Here is a 21,247-nt window from a genome sequence, read left to right as displayed (position 1 = left end):
TAATTAAAATCATTTCAACTGGTTGTAATAATTATCTTCTCCATTTATCCTGAGTAGCTTCTGGTGTCTTAATAGATGACATACACATGTTATTAACTCCCTTTTAAGGAGTGAAAAACCAAAATATTTTAAATGATATATCAAAAAGCAGTTAAATTAATTAGACCTTCTAACTTCATTCCTATTAAAACTCCCCAAACAATAATGTCTCAAAATTAAAAGGCATTAGGAAAAGCAAATTATAACACATTTGTAAAATGGAATATTATACAGCCACTGAAAATTATGTTATAAAGTAATAATGAGTGGGAAAAAATGATATATAATCAATAAAAGCAGGATAGAGGGCTTCCCTGGTGGCGCAGTGGTTGAGAGTCTGCCTGCCAATGCAGGGGACGCGGGTTCGTGCCCCAGTCCGGGAGGATCCCACATGCCGTGGAGCGGCTGGGCCCGTGAGCCATGGCCGCTGGGCCTGTGCGTCCGGAGCCTGTGCTCCACAACAGGAGAGGCCACAACAGTGAGAGGCCCGCGTACCGCAAAAAAAAAAAAAAAAAAAGTAGTGAACTCCACCCCCCATTCCCCACCCAAGAGCACACACTGCATTGATCATGGGAGCTGCACACATTCTGTGATGAGCTCCTGGTGACCTATGTGCCCATGGCTCCTGCTGTGGATCAGAACTGGCTGGTGCCTGACTCTAGACTCTGTGTAGACCATGAGGGATGCTTCTGGATTGGCTTCTGGTGCCCCCAGTCTTTTTGTGATTATAGTTATCAAAACAATCTGATTTAGTAAGAAAAGCCAAGACTATTAAAGTCTTGGTAATATGTGCTCACACACACACGCACAATAAAAGGTGTGAAGATTTCATAGACTGAAGAATTTTGCTTTACTTTTGCAGAGACCTAGATTAAATTCATCATTTTAGCCCGCCTGCTTCACATACACCCCTATTCTCACAACTGCATTATCCACCTCGTCTCAAACAGACGTTTTGATTTCAGTATTTTCCTCACTACATTTACACTTTTCTCCCTTGGGGACCATGGTTCCCTCTGTCAGGGGGCTTCACTCTCTCACCTTAAGTTCTCTTTTGCCAAAATTATCTTTCTAATTAGAGATGAACAGATGGACAGAAAGTATAAGAAAGATGATTCAAAATAAGAGATATTTAAATCAACTTCAAAAACTAGTAACTGACCCCAGTAATTTTGTATCAGAACAGTCTCCCTTCCTTCTTCCCACATTTATGATCCCTACATATAGAGGGAGTGAATAGATGATCCGTGACTTCAAACACTTTCTACCCCAGGCTGGATTTCAGACCAGATTTTCCCTTTAGGATTCCAGCTTATGAAACATCTAGCTCTGTCAGCACTTTAAAAAGAAATCATAGAGGGTAATGTTCCAGCCTTTGAGTCGCCTGGAGAAAATATTTGGGAGTGTATGCATAGCTCCATGGAGAACCATTCTGATGTGGATAAAGAGGAAATAAATTCTCCTTTCACCAAAACCTCTGAAAGGCTTTCCTCTGCTTAGTGATAACAAATCAGGGCTCTATATACAGATCAGATAACCAGAGGTATAATTTCTTCAAAATCAGATTCATCCTACTGAATGGAGCTTATTATGTAGCATAATGATAAAGAAAACAGCCAAACTGATGGAAAATATTTCTGATAATGACAAAGACCTGATCATCTATGTTACAATCATATAATTATCATGTATCAAGGAAACAGAAGCAGGTTTGGGGGAATGTTGAAAGAATCGAATAATAGTGTCAATAACAACAAATAACTCGGAAGTTACATAAGTTGGGTTGAAAGCCACATGCACAAACTGGACTATTTGCTTAAGTTTTAAATGAAATTGGGGACTGTTCCAGTTCCTGTCAGGCTGACAAACCAGTGGGAGGAGCTGGCCCCCCAGTACTTCACTCTGGAGAGCCAGAGAGATGAGAAGTTAATGGATGTAAGAAACTGATGTTAAAGCCATTTGACAGCCTGGGGAGAGAAAAGGTGGTGTTTCCTGTGGAATGTGGGAAAGTGATGGCCCAGACCAGTAGTTGCCAGGAGTACATATGAGGATAGTTTGAGGGAGGGCGTTTTCTTTGCAATATTTTCTTTTTTAGTCATAATCCAGGGCAGATTATGGCTGCCCATCAAGTTAAAAGCATCTGGAAGGAAAGAGCAGATCACCTACCACAGAATAAGCATCAGGTAGACATCAGACTTCTCATCAGCAACACAAGATGCTGGGAGACAATGGGATCATTATTTCCAGTGTTGATAATCACTTTGAAACATGAATTTTCCCACTTAGTTATATTCTCAATCAAATACATCTGCAGAAGTTTCAGTAGACTTCTCATAATAGAAACGGCTCAGAAATAAGAAAAATAAATGTAGGTTCTCTGAAATCTATATATATATTCACAGATGAGTAAATAACTGTTGTTTTTGCTGTTTTGGAAAAAAGCAGAAACTGACATCATGGGAACGGGTGAGCTTGCTTGGGGAGAAACTGAAGAAAAAATCTGGCTTGGGTTGCTCTGTCTGGTTTCTAATTGTGTTTGGTTCTCTTTTGTTTTGTTTAGGGATGAAGATGTAGATACTAAGAAGCTTAAAAATTAATGAAGAAAATATAAAAAATTAGGGGCCTATTTTTTTTTAATTTTTAAATTTTTAAAAATTGGAACACTCACCATAGACATAAAAATAAAATGTATGATTTTTAAATCAAAAGAAGGAAATATTAATCTATTTTTTTAAAAAAACAGAAAAGGAGAAAAATTAAAATATGTGGTTCATAAAACACATAAAATAATGGCACAATACATCTGACTATGGAAATATGGAAATGGATTATGCTGAATGATCAAGACCTTGTCAGACTTGTGATCTTCAGATGAAACAGTTGAGCGAATTGCTGTCTACAAGAGACACCATTTAAACCAGAAGATCCAGGAAGTTTGAAAATTAAGGGATTGAGAACGATACTCCAGACAAATGTAAGCCAAAGAAAGCCAAGTTAGTGATTTTAATATCACACAAAATAAAAATTCAAGCTGAAAATTCTGTAACTGACATTATATAATAAAATAACAGTAGATATTAGAATTTTATTTTTATAAACATTTACTGACCTAACAATATTGCCTCACAGTATATAAGGGACCAACTGACAAAACCACAAGAAGAGTGAGAGAATTTTAAAAATTAGCTAGTAATGGGGAAATGACAGTATATTAAACTTCATTGGGAGACTTGCATTATTTATAAGCCCAGTAAAAATCCAAATATTTGACAACATAACGTATTGGTGAGACCATGGGGAAATACATACTTTCACCACTGGTAGTGGGAATGCAAAGTTATTCAACACTCAGGGAGAGGAGTCTGGCTCTATATCGAAAAGTTCCATATGAATTAACTCTGACCCAGCAGTCTTACTTCTTTAAATCTATCTCAAAGATACACGGACAAAAATACAAAATGAAATTTACTCAGGGTAGATTTTCACCATTTGTTTCCAATAGCAAAAGATTAAGAACAACCCAAATGACCATCAACAGGAGACTGGCTGACAATCTTTGATACCATCCACAAGCTGGGGTACACACAGCTAACTAAAGAGACTAAAGAGAAACTCTGTATCATGATCTCTAGGCTACATTGTTTTTTAAAAAGAAGCAAAGTAGACACAGTGGTTACTTAAAATCTTGGGTAAATAAGGGAAAGGGAATTTTTTTTTTCAAAAGAAACAATATAAGGATAAATAATAAATTCTTCTCCATAGGAGAAGGAGAAAAGCACATTTTCTGAGCAAATAAAATAAAGTAGGTAAGTTAGAAACCTTGTAATATTAAATTTGAATTGGAAATATCAGGACAATTTTATGATGTGTTTTGCTTTAAAAACGATATGTATTTTGCAGGCTAGAAGCAATGAGCTTAGAGACACTTATGGCACCTAACCTGGGGTCTCTAAAAATAATTCCCATTAAAGCCTGAGCACATAGAGATATAGCTGATGCCAGATCTGAGGTAGAAAGTTCATAAATAACTCTTTCTGGCATAAACTTCTTGTTATGCCAGCAAGTAAGGAAGTTATCAAAGACTAACAGAATCCTATTAAAAGGACACAGGGACACTAAAGGCGCACCCATTGGCCTAACGGCTGCAGGGCTAGCATGAAAAAGAATAATGACACACAATAAATGGAAACACTTCAAGCACATGAAAGCTCACGGGTTCTTAATATTAAAATATACACATTGGTCTCCACTGGAGGTTCCTAAGATACCAGCCCATGACTGTGAAAATTGATAAAGGCAAGAAAATTAAACATTCATCCTGAATGTCTTTTACCAACTCTATTTCAGGGTAAGAAAATCGTTGCTGAGGGATATTTCTTCTTTACGGAAGAACTCTGGCTAATACATGTGAAGGAATAAAAGAATTATAAAATCACTATTTTGCCATTTCTAATGAAATAATAAATGTAGACAACAATGACCCAAGACCTCTGACTTTATTTATTAAAATAAGAAATCAATAACAAAAGAAGAATTAACCAAAATTCCAGATATTCAGAAACTAAATAGGTGGTTACTAAATGAATTTTGAGTTAAAGAGTAAATTGCATGGGAAATTTTGGGATATTTAAACTGGGCAATAAAATGCCACAGGCCAAAGTGTGTGCAACACAGCTCAAACAGCATGTAGCTTATGATGAATTATTTGGCAAACAAGAAAGCTGGGGAATAAATAGCTAAGCATTCAATTTAAGAAGCTGAAAAAAAGAGCAAGAGAATAAACTCAAAGAAACAAGATGAAAAGAAATAGTGTAGGTATGAGGATAAATCAATGAAATAGAGAATTACAACAAAACCAAGACTGATACTGTTCCATGAGTTAAGGAACATGAATCACTCAACTTTCTGCCCTTGAAGTCTAAATAAAAAAACAAATGCATACGCCAAATTGACAAAATATGTAAAGAAATAGCGTTAGACCTGGAGACGACCTTTAGATGTAACATAGCCCGGCAGTACCCTTCCAGTTCTTGTTTTTAACTGTTTCCAGCTCCTTTCAAATAGAGGCAGACCTCAGAGATATTGCAGGTTCGGTTCCAGACCATTGCAATAAAGCAAATATTGCAATAAAGCAAATATTGCAATAAAGCTAGTCACATGAAGCTTTTGGTTTCCCAGTGCATATAAAAGTGATGTTTACATTATCCTGTAGTCTATTAAGTGGGCATGATGTCTAAAATAACAATGTGAATACCTTAATTAAAATATACTTTATCGCTAAAAAATACTAACCATCATCTGGGACTTCAGCAAGTTGTAATCTTTTTTGCTGGTGTAGTGTTGGAAATATTGCAAGAATTACCAAAATGTGATACAGAGCCACAAAGTGAGCAAACGCCATTGGAAAAATGGCTCCGGTCGACTTGCTCAGGGCAGGGTTGCCTCAAACCTTCAGCTTGTCGAAAATTCAGTATCCACAAGCACAATAAAATGCATCGCAATAAAACACGGTATGCCTGTATATTGAATGCTTGAGTTAGAGGAACTGAAAAGTCTTTAGAAACAACCCCACAAGGTCACCCTCACTTCAGATATCAGCTGCAGGTTCGGGGGCCACCTGCACTGCAGACCAGCTGACAACACATTGGAGGGTCTCCACACCCACTCACAGAAGTCACTGAAGGCTCTTACACTCACGGTCATGCTTATTACAAGCAAAAGATACAAATGAGATCCAGTAGAAGAAAGAGACACCTAAGGTGGAATCAGGAAGCATCACCATCCCCGCATCCAGGTGGACGATGGGCACAGAGCAACACCACCCAGGGAAGCTCACCCAGAGTTTTGGTGTCCAGGGATTCTGCAAGGGCTCCATCCAAACCTGCCTGAATGTCTGACCTGTATTCCCCAGCCCCTCCCTTTTTCTCTGGCTACTCCAAAGATTGAAATTAACTTGAGTATTCCCCCAAATCCCCCATCATAAGTCATATTGTTAGACTGTCCAGTGGCTAAAATCCCAGGCAAATAAAGATACTCTTAGGAGAGCACCTCCTGGTAGCCAAGGGCAAAGGCCAGAGTTCTCTTCAGGTACTCTTTAGTTCATTTAGAACTCTTCAGTTCATTCTTCACTACACACTGAACACAAATTTAGGGGAGTCAGACAGAGAATCCATGTTTTCTAAAAGCTTCCTTTCTAAAAGCCAGATTTGGAAACCACTGATGTAGCTTAAAATTATAGTGTAAAAAACAAGAAATTAAATGCTTTGTTGTGTTAATGATCACACAGATAGTAAGAGGGGAGCGAGGTCTAGAGTTTGGGGAACACGGCTGAGCTGTAGAGGGCAGGGTACCTTCTCACCAGCCCTCACGCATCGTCAACTGATTTAACCTGCCTTGCCCGCATACGTACAAACCTATTCTCGTATCGTCGCAATTAACAAACTATGAATTCATGAAAAGGCACTGTGGAGTTCTTCATGGCCTTGTAAGTCAGAAAGTGGTAAAGGAGGTTTCAAGGTATGCTTGAGGAGAAGACTCAGGAATAATTCAATCAGTACAATTTGTATATTACACCAACAAACTCAACCCTGCCCTTACCGATCCTTCTGTGTCAAATTTCATTTCCCCAAAGTCAAACATGAGCAAATGTGGCACAGCTATTGCCATTTTGATAAAACAAAGTGGAAGAAGATTCCTGCGATCCAATTACTTTTTAAATAATTTATCATTCATTCAACTTCACCTGTGTTTTACATGGACAGGAAAATCTCATATACTATCTGCATTGCAGAGAGATTATCGTCTCGACTAAACATTAACTACTTATTCTTCCTTTTTGCAGTTGTGCCCCATAGTAGTACTCAGTGTCATCGAAGTATAAGAATCAGACTAGGGAGCTTCCCTGGTGGCGCAGTGGTTGAGAGTCTACCTGCCGATGCAGGGGACATGGGTTCGTGCCACCGTCCGGGAAGATCCCACATGCCACGGAGCGGCTGGGCCCGTGAGCCATAGCCGCTGAGCCTGCGCGTCTGGAGCCTGTGCTCTGCAACAAGAGGCCACGGCAGTGAGAGGCCCGTGTACCGCAAAAAAAAAAAAAAAAAAAAAAAAAAAAAAGAATCAGACTAGAATCCATTTCTTATTCTTGCTTTTTCATATTACTAAGCCTTGTTGCATAAATGTTATTTTTTCCCTTCAATAATTGAAGTCAATCACTCTACCCACCATTAATTAGCAATTGATAAAATTTCTGTGATTTCTGATGTGCAATTAATGATATGGATATAATTTATGTCAAAATAATTGTTACAAAAAAAGTAGGTAAACAAAATTTAAATTATACTCAACTGATAAATTGCTGCTGAGCAGGGACCCCATTCTGAGGGTTCAGATTGTGTAAATCTGTGTCAAAGACCAAGAATCTGCATTTTAAATAAGCATCCTGGTGATAGTGTAGCAAAAGGACCTAGGATCACTCTGTGAGAAACATTTTAAAATCCATATATATCACCTGTGGATATTTCCTCCTGGGCAAATAAATATTCCTTATCCCTCTAGGCTACTAAAAGGAGAAGTAAATTTAAATAATAAACTATAAATAGATGTTAAAAATATTTAAATATTCCTATTTGCTAAGCCTAGGGGTGCCTTTGTTCCTTTTTTAAAAAATAAATTTACTTCCTACATACACTTGGGGAAAAGAAATCATTCTTCCCAAATAACATTTGTCAGAAATAAGAATTCTATCCTTCCCCAATCTAGCTCAGATTTAGATGTTTGAACAAAAAGAACATAACTAAGAATAAGATGTGAAGGAAGAAAAATATTTCCATAACAGTGTGTGTAGAGACTAACCCTACCCAGGCAGGCATGGCAGAAAAATGCTGTATTTAAGGATACAAAAACACTTTCTGTTTCAATTCTCAATTTTAAGATATTTGTAGGTTTTCACATTTTTTTCTTCAAGGATAAAATTTCCGAGATTATGCCTATGAATGTTGGGGTGATCTATGATTACCAGGAAATGGTTCTTTATCCGTTTCTTAATAGATAATGGGTGATGGGTATGGAATATGTATTCACAAACTGAAAGGAAAAAGGAGTTGAAATGTCAGATTTGAAACTTTTAAATTCAGCGTATAAGTCAGTCTCAACATTTATGATACATTTGAAAAAAGTTTTAATGAAACAAATATGATAAATTGAAAGAATATTAATGAATTGTGATTCAGTCAACTGAGCTGACTTTTCCCATTGATGGCCAATCGCAGTTATTAAGAGCTTCTATCCTAACTCCCTTGGGACGGTTTAATTTCTTGGTTCTCCTGCAAAGAATGTGCATTGTTATAGAGTATTGTCCCATCCAGTTCCTCTAGGGAACCAACCCTCCCCAAGCAGAGGGTTTATACAACAGGAGCGTCTAGCCACATGAAAATATATTTGAAGACCTAGCTTGTTGACCCTTCTCTCAGCTTCCCTACCATGCTTGCTGCCTGCTTACCACCTCTCCTCAGCCTTTCTCCTTCAGCTCCATGTGGATCAATCTTCTCTGGCCCCCACCCTTCCCTTTCCCTCTTGGCTCTGTTCTACTTCCGCCCCCTGAAATCTGCATATTCAGAAGAAATCTCGCGATAACATCCATCTTGGCTGTGCCAGGGCTCTGGATGCCTTACTCATCAGCGTTGGTTCCAAGATTAGGACCCCTGAGGGGACACTGTAACTGTGCTTCTCAGCCTTTCAACTAATGCATGTGTAAAGGCAGAGAAGCAGAGATGCACAACCTCAGGAGTGCAGGATATGCCCCAACCAGCCAATCTCCCATTTAGGTGAGTATAGGTTGACTGTTTAACTGGTATCTGTGTAAATGTGGTAACATTTTGCAGTGGAAAACCTGGAGGCTATGAGGTGGCCTTGAACCCAATCCAATGCAGTGGAAACAGTCCCTTACATAGATTTCTCAGTAGCATTTGGGTAGAGGACAGGGACCTTGCAGAGAACCGTGTAAAGAGCAGTTTGGATAAAGACAACCAAGGAGCCCTAAGTCATTCTCTGGGACCCTCAGAGTCCTAAGGGAAGGGGAGATTGACTTCTTCACCTCCCCCGGGGCCCCAGATTTTCATTTTGCATTGAGACCCCACAAATAACGTAGCTGGTCTCGTTCAGAGTGGAATTAAATCTTCTTATATTCACTCTCTACTTCCAAAAAAAGAGGAGGTGGATCATAAGAGTGATCTAGGCTTGAGGACTGGTGTGGAATGGGCGAAGGAGAGCCTGGGGATCTGGGGGACCCAAACCCAAGGTGATGGGGGGAAGTGCACCACAGCAGAGAGGGAGGCTGGGAGACAAGAGGTCAGAAGACAAGAAAGCTTCCCAAACGCATCCGGATTTGAAATCAGCTTTTGGGAAATAATAGTAGTATGTTCTGTTTTCAGATGTGTAAGTTGTCATCTCTATTATTGATTAGGGGCTCAAATTCTTAAAGCACCATCGGTAGGTAAACAGGTAAAGATGCTATCCACTTTTCACCAACGACTTATTGGGAATAACTGTTTACATACTTAAAGAAGACCTAAGAAATGTGTGGATGTATGGTTTCCACTTCCTCAGACACAAACCCACTGTCCTTTCCCCTGATTTTTCTATTTGTTTTTTTTTTCTCTAATAAATAAACATATAAAACGTCTATTACTGGAAAAGCTAAAGGCAAAATCAGAAAATGCCAAAATGAGACTTCTCATTTCAGGGTTGAGAACCAACACGCGTATATTTTATTGTTACAAGCATGTGTGCGTGTGTCTGTGTGTGTGTGTGTGAAAGAGAGAGGCACAGAGACAGTCACTGCCTCATACTGGGCCCAATTCCCTGAAGCTGGGCAGAGAACACATTTGAAAACATCATGTGGCATTGCCTGAGGTGGAAAAGAGGACAGCCAAGTCATGAAGCAGTTCAAATAGACGGTGTAGACGATCCAAGGGAAACCGTTTTCCTTCGCCTGCTGTCTCTCTGGCCACAAGGAACCTGGGGCTCTTTCCCAAGAAACTAGAATAAGAAAAGTAAGTCAGAGAGAAAATGATCTTCCCTTGGGTCCTAATTTTTGGAATTTTTTTGTCCTTAGGGACATAATTGCTCAACAATTTATTGGGCATTTATTTGGACAACTACCAAGTATGCCCAATTTTGTGAGAAAGTAAAATCAGCCCTATAAAACTAGAAGGTAGGAGAGAACTCTTTTACGATGTTTCTTGGATAGAAACTGACATCTTTTACTAAACCATTTTGCTTTACTGGTTTCAGCTATTGATAGGAGCCTGGGATTTGTGAGATTTGTGAAGACAGCATCCATTCAGCAGGGATCAAATGTAAGCTTGATTCCAGGACACGGGGCAATACTCGAAAATGGAGCTGACTCATATTACAACAAGGCTGCCACATGACTTTTGTATACTTGCTCTGTGCTGTGCAACATCATTGCTGAATCATTTGATTTCCTCATCAATAATAAAAAGTGTACTGCAGGCTTATTATGTGCCAACCCCCTTAAATAGATCATCAATTTAATTCTTATGCCAACCCTGTGTGGTAAGTGCTAGTATGAGATGCGTTTCATGCAAGGTTGGTGGGGAGGGAGGAGCGGGGGTGGGGGGAGTGAACTGAGACAGCAGAGTGGAAGAGTCAGGGTTTAAACCCAAGTTTGGGGGCTTCCCTGGTGGCGCAGTGGTTAGGAATCCACCTTCCAATGCAGGGGACACGGATTCGAGCCCTGGTCCTGGAAGATCCCATGTGCCACGGAACAACTAAGCCCGTGCACCACAACTACTGAGCCTGCACTCTACAGCCCACGAACCACAACTACTGAGCCCCACAACTACTGAGCCTGCGCCCTAGAACCCGCGAGCCACAACTACTGAGCCCATGAGCCACAACTACTGAAGCCCGTGTGCCTAGAGTCCGTGCTCCACAGCAAGAGAAGCCACAGCAATCAGAAGCCTGTGCACCGCAACAAAGAGCAGCCCCTGCTCGCTGCAACTAGAGAAAGCCCACACGCAGCAACAAAGACCCAACGCAGCCAAAAATAAATAAATAAATGTATATTAAAAAAAAAGTTAAGCAGCCTAAATCCAAGTTTGTCTGCAAAGTGCATACTCTTAACCAGGTTTATGATATAACCTAGGATTATATTAAGAATGTTGAAGAATGTTGCAAGGCTTTAAAGAGACAATAAGGGGGAGAGGGGAATATGTCCCAATAACTATTAAGCTGTATTCTGAAATCTTTCTATAGTATTAGAAAAATAAATAAATAAACAAAAAGCTCAGTTTTTTGTTTCTTAACACAAACTCCCTTTTCGCCTTCATTCGACTATTGTTTTGCTACAAAGTGTATTATAACAAAGTGCTTTGACCGTTTCTTCCTCCCCTGGGGCCCAGATACTAAATATTTATTAATGGGAAAAAAATACCTTAATCTGGACATTTAAATGATGGTAAAAATTATATTACACTTAAAAAATGGAATGAATGTCATGGAAATTATTTTAGAAACGAAAACAAACTTTTTATTTAAAATGGATTTTTTAAATTGAAGTAGAGTTAATTTACAATGTTGTGCTAGTTTCTGATGTACAGCAAAGTGATTCAGTTATATATATCCTTTTTCAGATTCTCTTCCATTATAGGTTATTACAAGATATTGAATACAGTTCCTTGTGCTATACACTAAGACCTTGTTGTGTTTTTTTTTTGTTTTGTTTGTTTTTTTTTTTTGCTGTATGTGGGCCTCTCACTGTTGTGGCCTCTCCCGTTGTGGAGCACAGGCTCCGGACGCGCAGGCTTAGCAGCCATGGCTCACGGGCCCAGCCACTCCGTGGCATGTGGGATCTTCCCGGACCGGGACACGAACCCGTGTCCCCTGCATCGGCAGGCGGACTCTCAACCACTGCGCCACCAGGGAAGCCCCAGACCTTGTTGTGTATTTTATATATAGTAGTGTGTATCTGCTAATCCCCAAACTCGATTTGTTTTTAATGGAAGTAACACCTACAATGTCTTTAATAATAAAACAAACAAACAAAAAGCAGATACTTCAGAGCTTACAAAGAAAAGCAATAGTTCCTTGATCCGTCCTGCCCCTAGCAGCCCTGCTCCCCAGAGCCATGGACCACTTTTATACACTTTGTGTCTTTAATGTTTTTGCTAGTTATCTTCATATCTCTAAATAATATGACCACATTGCTGCCTTGAATCATCACTTTTACACATTATCAATCGACTTCCACCTGGTGAGGGAAGGCTGTCATAAGTCAGATCCAAGCCAAGCCCGGCCCTGCAGCCCGTCGACTGCAAACCGGTTGAAAATAAAAGCCAATTTTGAAACCAGAGGGAAGGGTATGTCTTCAGTAACCAACTGTTACTTGTATTGCCTTAAAAACTAAAAATGTGACCTTTGGCCTCTCCAAATAATGGAGTCCATCTTACAGTCCTTCAGGGATGGTAGAGGCACAGATAACCAATGGATCCTCATAGAAATCCTTTTTCTTTCTGCTTTGTTTTCACTCGTCCCCTTGTGCTTGGCTGACTGGATAATCCCGGACTCTTTAAATTCCAGGGTGTTGTGTGTGCTGGCTAAGAAACCCAACACCAATGCAAAGGCTCCAGGAAGTCATCTTAAGGAATAAGTATGTTTTGTAAACAGACAACTGGCATTGGATTGAATACATGGACTCATAAGCCACCCTTGCCTGTGCTTGCTGTGGTCTTCAGGATTTGAGCCAAGGTTTTAGCTTAAATTTCAATGTAGCCAACATTAGGATATGCTAACAACACCACTGTTCTCACATCCCATTAGTTTCTTCATTTACAAAGTCATAAACTTCTTAAAATGAAAGGCATAGCCTTTTTTCGACATGAACCTACTCAAGAATAATCCTAGCTATCTTTAATAAGGGAGGAAATAAAAACATCATGGTTTGGAAACAGAAATAGACAAAGAGAAGTGTGGATGGAGGAGAACTAAAATAGCTGGGTTTGCCGAGTAGTTCCCGGTATTTATTCTTGGAAACTTTGGGATTATTTCTATGATCTTAAAATATTCTCAACAGTCTCAAGATATAGCAAAGCCTAAATAGTTTTGATTTGGAAAACAACATAATTAGATTTCTTTTTCCTGGCATATTTTATAATACATCTTATGCAGGAAGCAGAAGAACGAAAATACGAAATGACCTGCCTGCACACATTCAAGCAGATGTGGATTCTGTAACCCAGGTTTAGTGAGACATATATGTTATATATGATAACAATCCCCCAATTTTTTAAAAATGAAAATAAACATTTGGGTCTCTTACCATTCACATTACGTTTCATATTATGAGAATCTAGAGCTTCTGGCATTTCAGACAAGTCAGGGCATGAGAATCTTGAAGGAGGCTTGGCTTCCGTTCTCCTTCATTCCCCCAACCCTGACTGCAATAAAATTGACACTGTCTATTCCAAATGCAATGCAAAAATGTCACTGTCACAGAATCAGGAAAATCAGCCTTTAAAAAAAATTTCCTGAATGCTGATTCATTTATACATTTTCACAGCGAAGAAGAGACATTAACAAGCATCAGTCCTGTCCAGTTGTGACAGCGTGTGTACAAATCTGTGATAGAAAAGCCCATGATGGGGGCTTCCCTGGTGGCGCAGTGGTTAAGAATCCACCTACCAATGCAGGGGACTCGGGTTCAAGCCCTCGTCTGGGAAGATCCCACATGCCGCGGAGCAACTAAGCCCATGCACCGCAACTACTGAGCCTGTGCTCTAGAGCCTATGAGCCACAACTACTGGGCTTGCATGCCACAACTACTGAGCCCATACCTAGAGCCCATGCTCCGAAACAAGAGAAGCCACTGTAATGAGAAGCCTGCGCACCACAATGAAGAGTAGCCCCGGCTCGCCGCAACTAGAGAAAGCCCACGTGCAGCAATGAAGACCCAACGCAGCCAAAAATAAATAAATAAATAAATGAAACTTTAAAAAAAAAAAAAAAAAAAAGATGAGCCCATGATGGAGAAAAGGAATTCAAAAATAAGAAGGAAAAGGGACCACAGTTCAGGCAATGAAGACTTCATTAAGTGGAAAATAGAATAATTTTCAATTAACTAATTGAATTTGGTAGACAATCTGTTTTTCTCAAGCAGAACAAAGTCTTCAACCATAACTTGGACATGTTTATATTTTTCCTTCCGTGATTTTTCAGAACATGTCAGAGCATGGAGGAAATGGTATATCATCCTCATAATGTGCCTTGAGTTGATTTCTACACATGTGACAACAAATTCATTGATAGAAAAGTTTCTGTCTATGTTATCAATAGTGCAGTTCTCACTAGTACCATTTCATGAGCCCAATTCTAAACGTAAACTGAGGTTGGTTTAAGGCTGAGTTTGCTTACCTGGGATACATCTTTTTCTGTTTTTTTTTTTTTTTTTAATACTCATTCAGTGGGAGGAATAAAAGAAAAATCAAGAGGAAATATCAACATAGGTTTCAACCTTGTGGACACCTGTCACAGATGATAGCTAAACAGACTTAAACGACTAGGTCCTCTTAGGATAGGGGCTGAAACACCAAGGAGCTTCTCAGAAGTCCTGAAGGCTGGTCCTCAGGAATCACCATCTCAGGAATCACTATTTTCTAAATAGCCTCCTTCAGAAGGGGGTTGGGAAGCTCTCCGATTTAAATGATAGACCAAAAAATCCCCCCAAAACAAAAAAGGTTTTGCTTCCTTTATTTCTTCCCACCACAGCCTGAGCACAGGGCAAATCCTTATCAGTTAGGGTGGTGCTTATTTTTAGAAGTACTGTATGCTCCCTGGGTATGAACACGAGGCATTTATCTTCGCAGTTAACAAATGCCATCAAGTTAACAATTTCCCGCTCATGCCACTAAATCACCAACAACTAAAAATAGAAAACATATTATCAGATGTGGGCTGTGATTTAGAAAGTGTTTACCTAGAAGCATCTGATATAGAAAAGAAAGTTGGATTTCTTTTCCTTCTTTTTTTTTTTTTTTTTTTGCGGTACGCGGGCCTCTCACTGTTGTAGCCTCTCCCGTTGCGGAGCACAGGCTCCGGACTCACAGGCTCAGCGGCCATGGCTCACGGGCCCAGCCGCTCCGCGGCATGTGGGATCCTCCCAGACTGGGGCACGAACCCGTGTCCCCTGCATCGGCAGGCGGACTCTCAACCACTGCGCCACCAGGGAAGCCCCAAAGTTGGATTTCTTATGGAAGACTTTGCTTAATATCTGTTTTGTGCCCCTGAGGGCTACTTGACCTTGAAAAAGTCACGTCAGCATTCAGAAGCCTGGTGTCTCTTCTTCATAGTGAGAATAATAACATCTCTCCCACCCAGTCGCTCTAAACATTCTGTGAGTTTAAACAAATAAATTAAAGACTTGGCAGGGAGGGCTCTTTTAAAATATCATGGAAACTTTACATCAAATTTTGAGAGTCTCACTTTCATTTACACTGTTTCTACACACTAAAAACGGTTTAAATGATTCCACAAGAGAAACAAAACAGAATGGGATTCAGTCGACTTACCACATTCAATTTCCCACAAACTAAATAACTATTTCACTGGATGCATAACTTCCTAACTAGTTATTTTGACATTGTTTAGACACAATCACAAAGAACCCAAAGTACAGCAAATGTTTTACCTTTAAACTTCAGAAACATCCTCTGACAGTATTTTTGTTATTTTCAACGTATTCTTGAATGCTCCCTTCTGAGAAAAAGACTGACTTTTGGAAAGAATTTACATGGATTCCATTCCCACCGTAGAGTACATATTTTAGCAAGTGGTTAAGTTTTGTTCCAAATGATTGTATTGTTGCTACAGGCACCATGACACAGACTAGAGAATTGAGACAACTCGAGAGATAATTCAATATTAAAAGTAATTAGTCTTCCCTCCACTATTGCAGTGTCTCAAATGATATTTTTCTCTTAATTATGTAATTACTTGCTTTGTTCTTCATTTCACTCTGAAACACTGTGAAACACCACAGCCTCAGAAAGTAAGATACTGGCATTTTCCATCCACCAAAAACTGGGGAGGTAGATAAAATAAAAACTGTGATGAAATAAATGCATTGCCAAGACTCTCAGTTATATTATACTTTTGCATGTAAACAAATATCCACGTGTAGGCGATTAATACATCAGTGGTGACAGTGACAACTTCTCTGAGACAGTGGAGTGGGTGGCAGTGCTTTATGCTGCCAACCACCTAATAAATACCTTTATTTAGATATTTAAATGGTGCTTTGTCTGCCTGAGGAGGTTTAAGAGGCCCCATAATCATGGATAGGATAATTCCATCAGTGTAACACGTGCAGCTTACAGTGGCCTGTGGGTGGTCTCATGTACTTCCAAGATTTTGAATTTCTCCTATAAGGCAATGTCCCTAGACCAGATCACTATTCTGAGCTCTGACCAATAAACCTAACTCACTGAAGGACCTTGTTCTTTGGATATCGGCAGGTACCTTGTACCACATTTCCAAACTTCTAGTATAGTAGTGCATCAGTATCAGCAGGGGAGCGGTTCCAGGACCCTCTCCTTCCACGGATACCAAAATTTGTGGATGCTCATGTTCTTTATATAAAGTGGTGTGGTATTTGCATGTAACCTACACACATCCTCCTGTGTACTCTAAATCATCTCTAGATTACTTATAATACCTAATACAGTGTAAATGCTATGTAAACAGTTGCTGGAGCATGACAAATTCAAGTTTTGCTTTTGGGAATTTTCTGGGATTTTTTAATAAATATTTTTGAATCATGGTGGTTGAATTCACGGATATGGAACCCGCTGATATGGAGGGCCGACTGTATGATGAAGTTATTAAAAGCATGGACTCCAGAGCCAGACTGCCTGTGTTCTAATCCTGGCTCTTCTGCTTTACAAGCTGTGTGACCTTGGTCAAAGTACCCATCCTCTTTGTGTGCCTTAGTTTCTTCACCTGTAAAATGGGGGAAATAATAGCTGTCGGAGAGTTTTTTAAAAATTAAGTCAGTTAATCTCTGGAAAGGACCTAGAATACTATCTGACACATAGTAAAAACTCAACAGATGTCCTATTCTCTTGTGATTCTTCTCCTCCTTCTTCTCTTTCAATGAATAGCACCAGGATTTGCCCAGTGATTTAAGCATAAACCTGAATTCAACTCTTGGACCAACCACTTAGCAGCTCGGTGACCCTGGGCAAGTGACATAACCTCTTAGAGAGCCTCAATTTTCTCATCTGGGAAACAGGCATTACAGAGACTTCTAATATGGATTCAGTGAAAACCCATGTAGAATGCATCATGCAGGGCCTGGCAGGTCGTGAACACTCAATAAAGATAGGCAATTGTTATGGTTTGTCTTGGACTCTTTCTCTTCCTTAGCTCCCATTTCTAATTACTTATCAAGCCCTGTTGCTCTTAACCCTTACAAAACTCTAAATACCTGTCCTCCTTTTTCCGCTCTCTCTCACCTTGTGTCAAATTTCATCTCCTAACTGCTCCTTTTATCCCTGGCTCTGGCTTTCAAATCCATCTTCAGTTCTCCCCTAATTCAGGCATAACTAGGTCATACCCCTGCCCCATCCTCCAGGGCTGCCTCTCACCTATATACCGTGAGCACAGCTCAGGGGAGACTCCACACTCGGCACTCTGCCGCATGCTTACCTGTCCACCTGGTGGTCCAGCTCCCCTATGTGGACACTCACCCCAGCCTTTCCAAACAATCTTGTGGACCCCTGGGTGCTGACACACACACCCGTTCCCCAGGACAGCAGTGGCACAGGGGCATGAAACAGCAAGATAAGATACAAAGGGCAAATCACGCACAGCATTCTTTTCAGATGTTCGCACTCTAGGGAATGACCACTATTTACAAAACAGAAACAGACTCACAGACTTAGAGAATGAACTTATGGTTACCGGGGGGAAGGGGGAGGGGGAGGAATAGTTAGGGAGTTTGGGACTGACACGTACACACGGCTGTATTTAAAAGGATAACCAACAAGGACCTACTGTAGAGCACAGGGAACTCTGCTCAGTGTTCTATAACAACCTAATTGGGAAAAGAATTTGAAAAAGAATAGATACATGTATATGCATAATCAAATCACTTTGTTGTACACCTGAAACTAACACAACATTGTTAATCAACTGTACTCCAATATAAAATAAAAAGTTTAAAAACTTGTTTTTGACCTATCAACACTTTTGTTTGATACGATCTAAGGTTAGAGAAGAGAATAAAATTTTCCACGAATTTTCAGGTTGACACATGAGAATTCAGATTCTTCGGAGCTTGCCAAGTGTTGCTGTGGGCGAGGCCTGGGATGCTTGGGGACGCCATCCACTCCTCACTGCCTCCGAGGTTGTTTCAGGGAAAAACCCCCATTCCCTAAGGATGTCTCATATCCTGGTCTTTGAGCAATTTGACAGACAGACAGACAGACAGACCAAGTCCACACCCTCCCCATGGACCAGCTGAGTGAGTGATTCCTCTGTGTACACGTAAAACACTCACTTTGTGTCCCTGTCTTTCAGTGAAGGTGTCTACCTGGTCATCCCGTTTACCGGCCTCTCCTCTATAGTCTAAGGGCACAGGCTGTGTCCCATTCATTTCTGTATTGTCACAGCCCAGCCTTGTTCCTGACACATAGCAAAATATATTAACATTAGGCAAAGGTGATACGTCTGCAAAATGAATCGTGTTTCACAGGAAAAACTATCTGTATATCTAAGTTGTTTTCTCAAATCTGTTTCAGATTCTATATGATACACCTTGATCTGTAACAGAGACCACATGATATGGTCATCTATGCTGTATGTGCTGTAAGCCCATGCTCGCTAAAGTCACTTTGTGACAGATCAGTAGATGGCTAAGAAATACATCTAAAAATGTTTGAAGTAAAGGTTTTAAACAGTGGTGAGTAAATACCTCACTCTTCCAGGATTTAAGGACCTAAGGGCATAGTCGTCCCTTTGAAAATATTTTGAGATAACTTCAAATTATTTATTTTCCAAAAGATTAAAGTCGCTCCGTCCACTTATACTCCTGAGACTTGTTGTATTCTTTGTTACCCGGAACTGCACCCTTTGAAGGCAACAGGCCAAAAAATATCTTTTTTAATTTGTTTTTTGTGGTTTTATTTTGGAGGAGTTTGGGGGAGGGAGGTTTGTTTTCTTTTTTTTTTTTTTTTTTACCCTTTGTCAACATTTGAGTTACAATAGCTGCAACAGTGGCCAAGCTGATAAGAAAGGGAAACCTTGTAAAAGTACAAACCTTGAGCAAGAAAGGAAATTACCAAATAGGGAATTTTCATTCTCCTAAAATTAAAAACAGCCTGAAATTAAAGCAGCATGACTGGAAGCCTCCTCTGGTTTTTGATTGGCCTTTAAGTCAGTAAAGTGGCGACCCTGTAAACAGAAGAGAGCAATCACCCCTTTTCCCCCATTCCTCCACCGAAAGGAGCAACTTGGTCCCCAGAATGCCTTAAACTAGAGGTAGGTTCAAGGACTGCTCTCTCAGATCCAAATTGTTCTCCCACAGTTCTCTGATTCTTCTAAGAGTGTTGCCAAAAAAGTCAGGCTTAAAATTGCAGTGCTTGAAAAAAAGTGCAGACTAAGCTTTGATAAGGAATTTTGGCATCTCTTGAATGGAAGGTCTACAGACTGGCTTGTTCTTATTTGGAGCTGGTGGGGTGAGGACAGAGAGCACAGAGGGAGGTGGAAGGGAGGGCCGGGAGGATGTGGAAGCTTGGACCAATTAGCTTTGTCCTTCTGGGACTCCTGGTTTGAGGGCTGGGGAGGAAAGGATTCCAGAGGCATCAGCCCAAGGTCACTTTCCTTTGGGCAAGGAAAGTAGAGATACCCACAGTATCTGGATGGCCCATCATGGTTCTCCTTATTCAAAGACCCTTTGCTCCTTTTGACCTTCCATTCCCTTCTGAGATTAGCTATGTAACAATAAAATCAAAACACAAGGTGATGCAGGGAATTTCTGCAAAGATCAATTGACCTGAGTAATTCAGAAGATGTGCATATCAGATTTCACCTTCTTTTCCACTTTCTCACTTCCTTCAAAGGCAAATGATGATGAAGTCATTGCCAAAGACATCAACTGAGCTGCGATGGTAATATTGTCTCATTGCTCCTCGGACTGTCCAAACTTTTCATAAAAAGATGCGTGTTTGATTTCAGTTACTGCAGTTGCTTGACGCTGATTCAGTGTAGGAATAAACTGTATCACAACAGAAGAAGGAAATGGAGGACAGATCCAACTCAACATAATCACAGTTCTGGATTTCTTACATCTCTGTTCAAGTAGATAAGACAGAGAACTTGTCTTAGTCAACTCAGGCTGCTGTAAGTCTGGGGGGACTTACACAACAGACATTTATTTCTCATAGTTCTGGAGCCTGGAAGTCCAAAATCAAGGTGCTGGCAGATATGGTCCTTGGGGAGGGCCCACTTCCTGTCTGCAGATTGCTGTCTTCTTTCTGTGTGCCCATGAGATGGAGAGAGAGAGCTCCGGTGTCTCTTCCTCTTCTTATAAGGACACTAATTGAGTGTCCTTACAATTGAGGCTTCATCCTCAATTGAGGCTTCACCCTAATTGAGGCTTCACCCTCATGACTTTATCTAAACCTAATTTCCCCAAATCCCCCCCTCCAAATACCAGCACACTGGGAATCAAGGCTTCAGCATATGAATGGGGGGGGACACATTCAGTCCATAACCAAAATCATAATCAATTTACTGAGACCCCTTTTAAATTACTATTAGTGAAAATACGGTTAAGTGGATCCATGTCCATGAAGAGAAGACTTCAAGAGGGCTATTTTGGTAAATGAGACTCCTAACTCTGTTTCCTGCCAAACCCTAAAGACAAGCTTGTGGCTCGTTCAATAGGAGTTTGTTGGGTTTTTTTTTTTTTTTTGAGATTTCCTTAAAAGTAGACTTAATTATATCTTTGTAGATCATTCCCCCGCACAACAGATAACATTGTCTGGAAGCTAGAATTCCTTATGTTCCACCTCATCAATAATCACAAACTGCAGCCCTGTAAGAAGAAAATAGCTGTATTTTGTCAGGCAAATAAACTGGCCAGGCATATGTATGCCTCCAATGACTAGGCTGTACTCTCTAAATCATGGCG

This window comes from Mesoplodon bidens (assembly GCF_964165515.1).
Source record: "Mesoplodon bidens genome assembly, chromosome: 17".
NCBI lineage: Eukaryota > Metazoa > Chordata > Mammalia > Artiodactyla > Ziphiidae > Mesoplodon > Mesoplodon bidens.
This window is presented reverse-complemented; position numbering follows the sequence as displayed.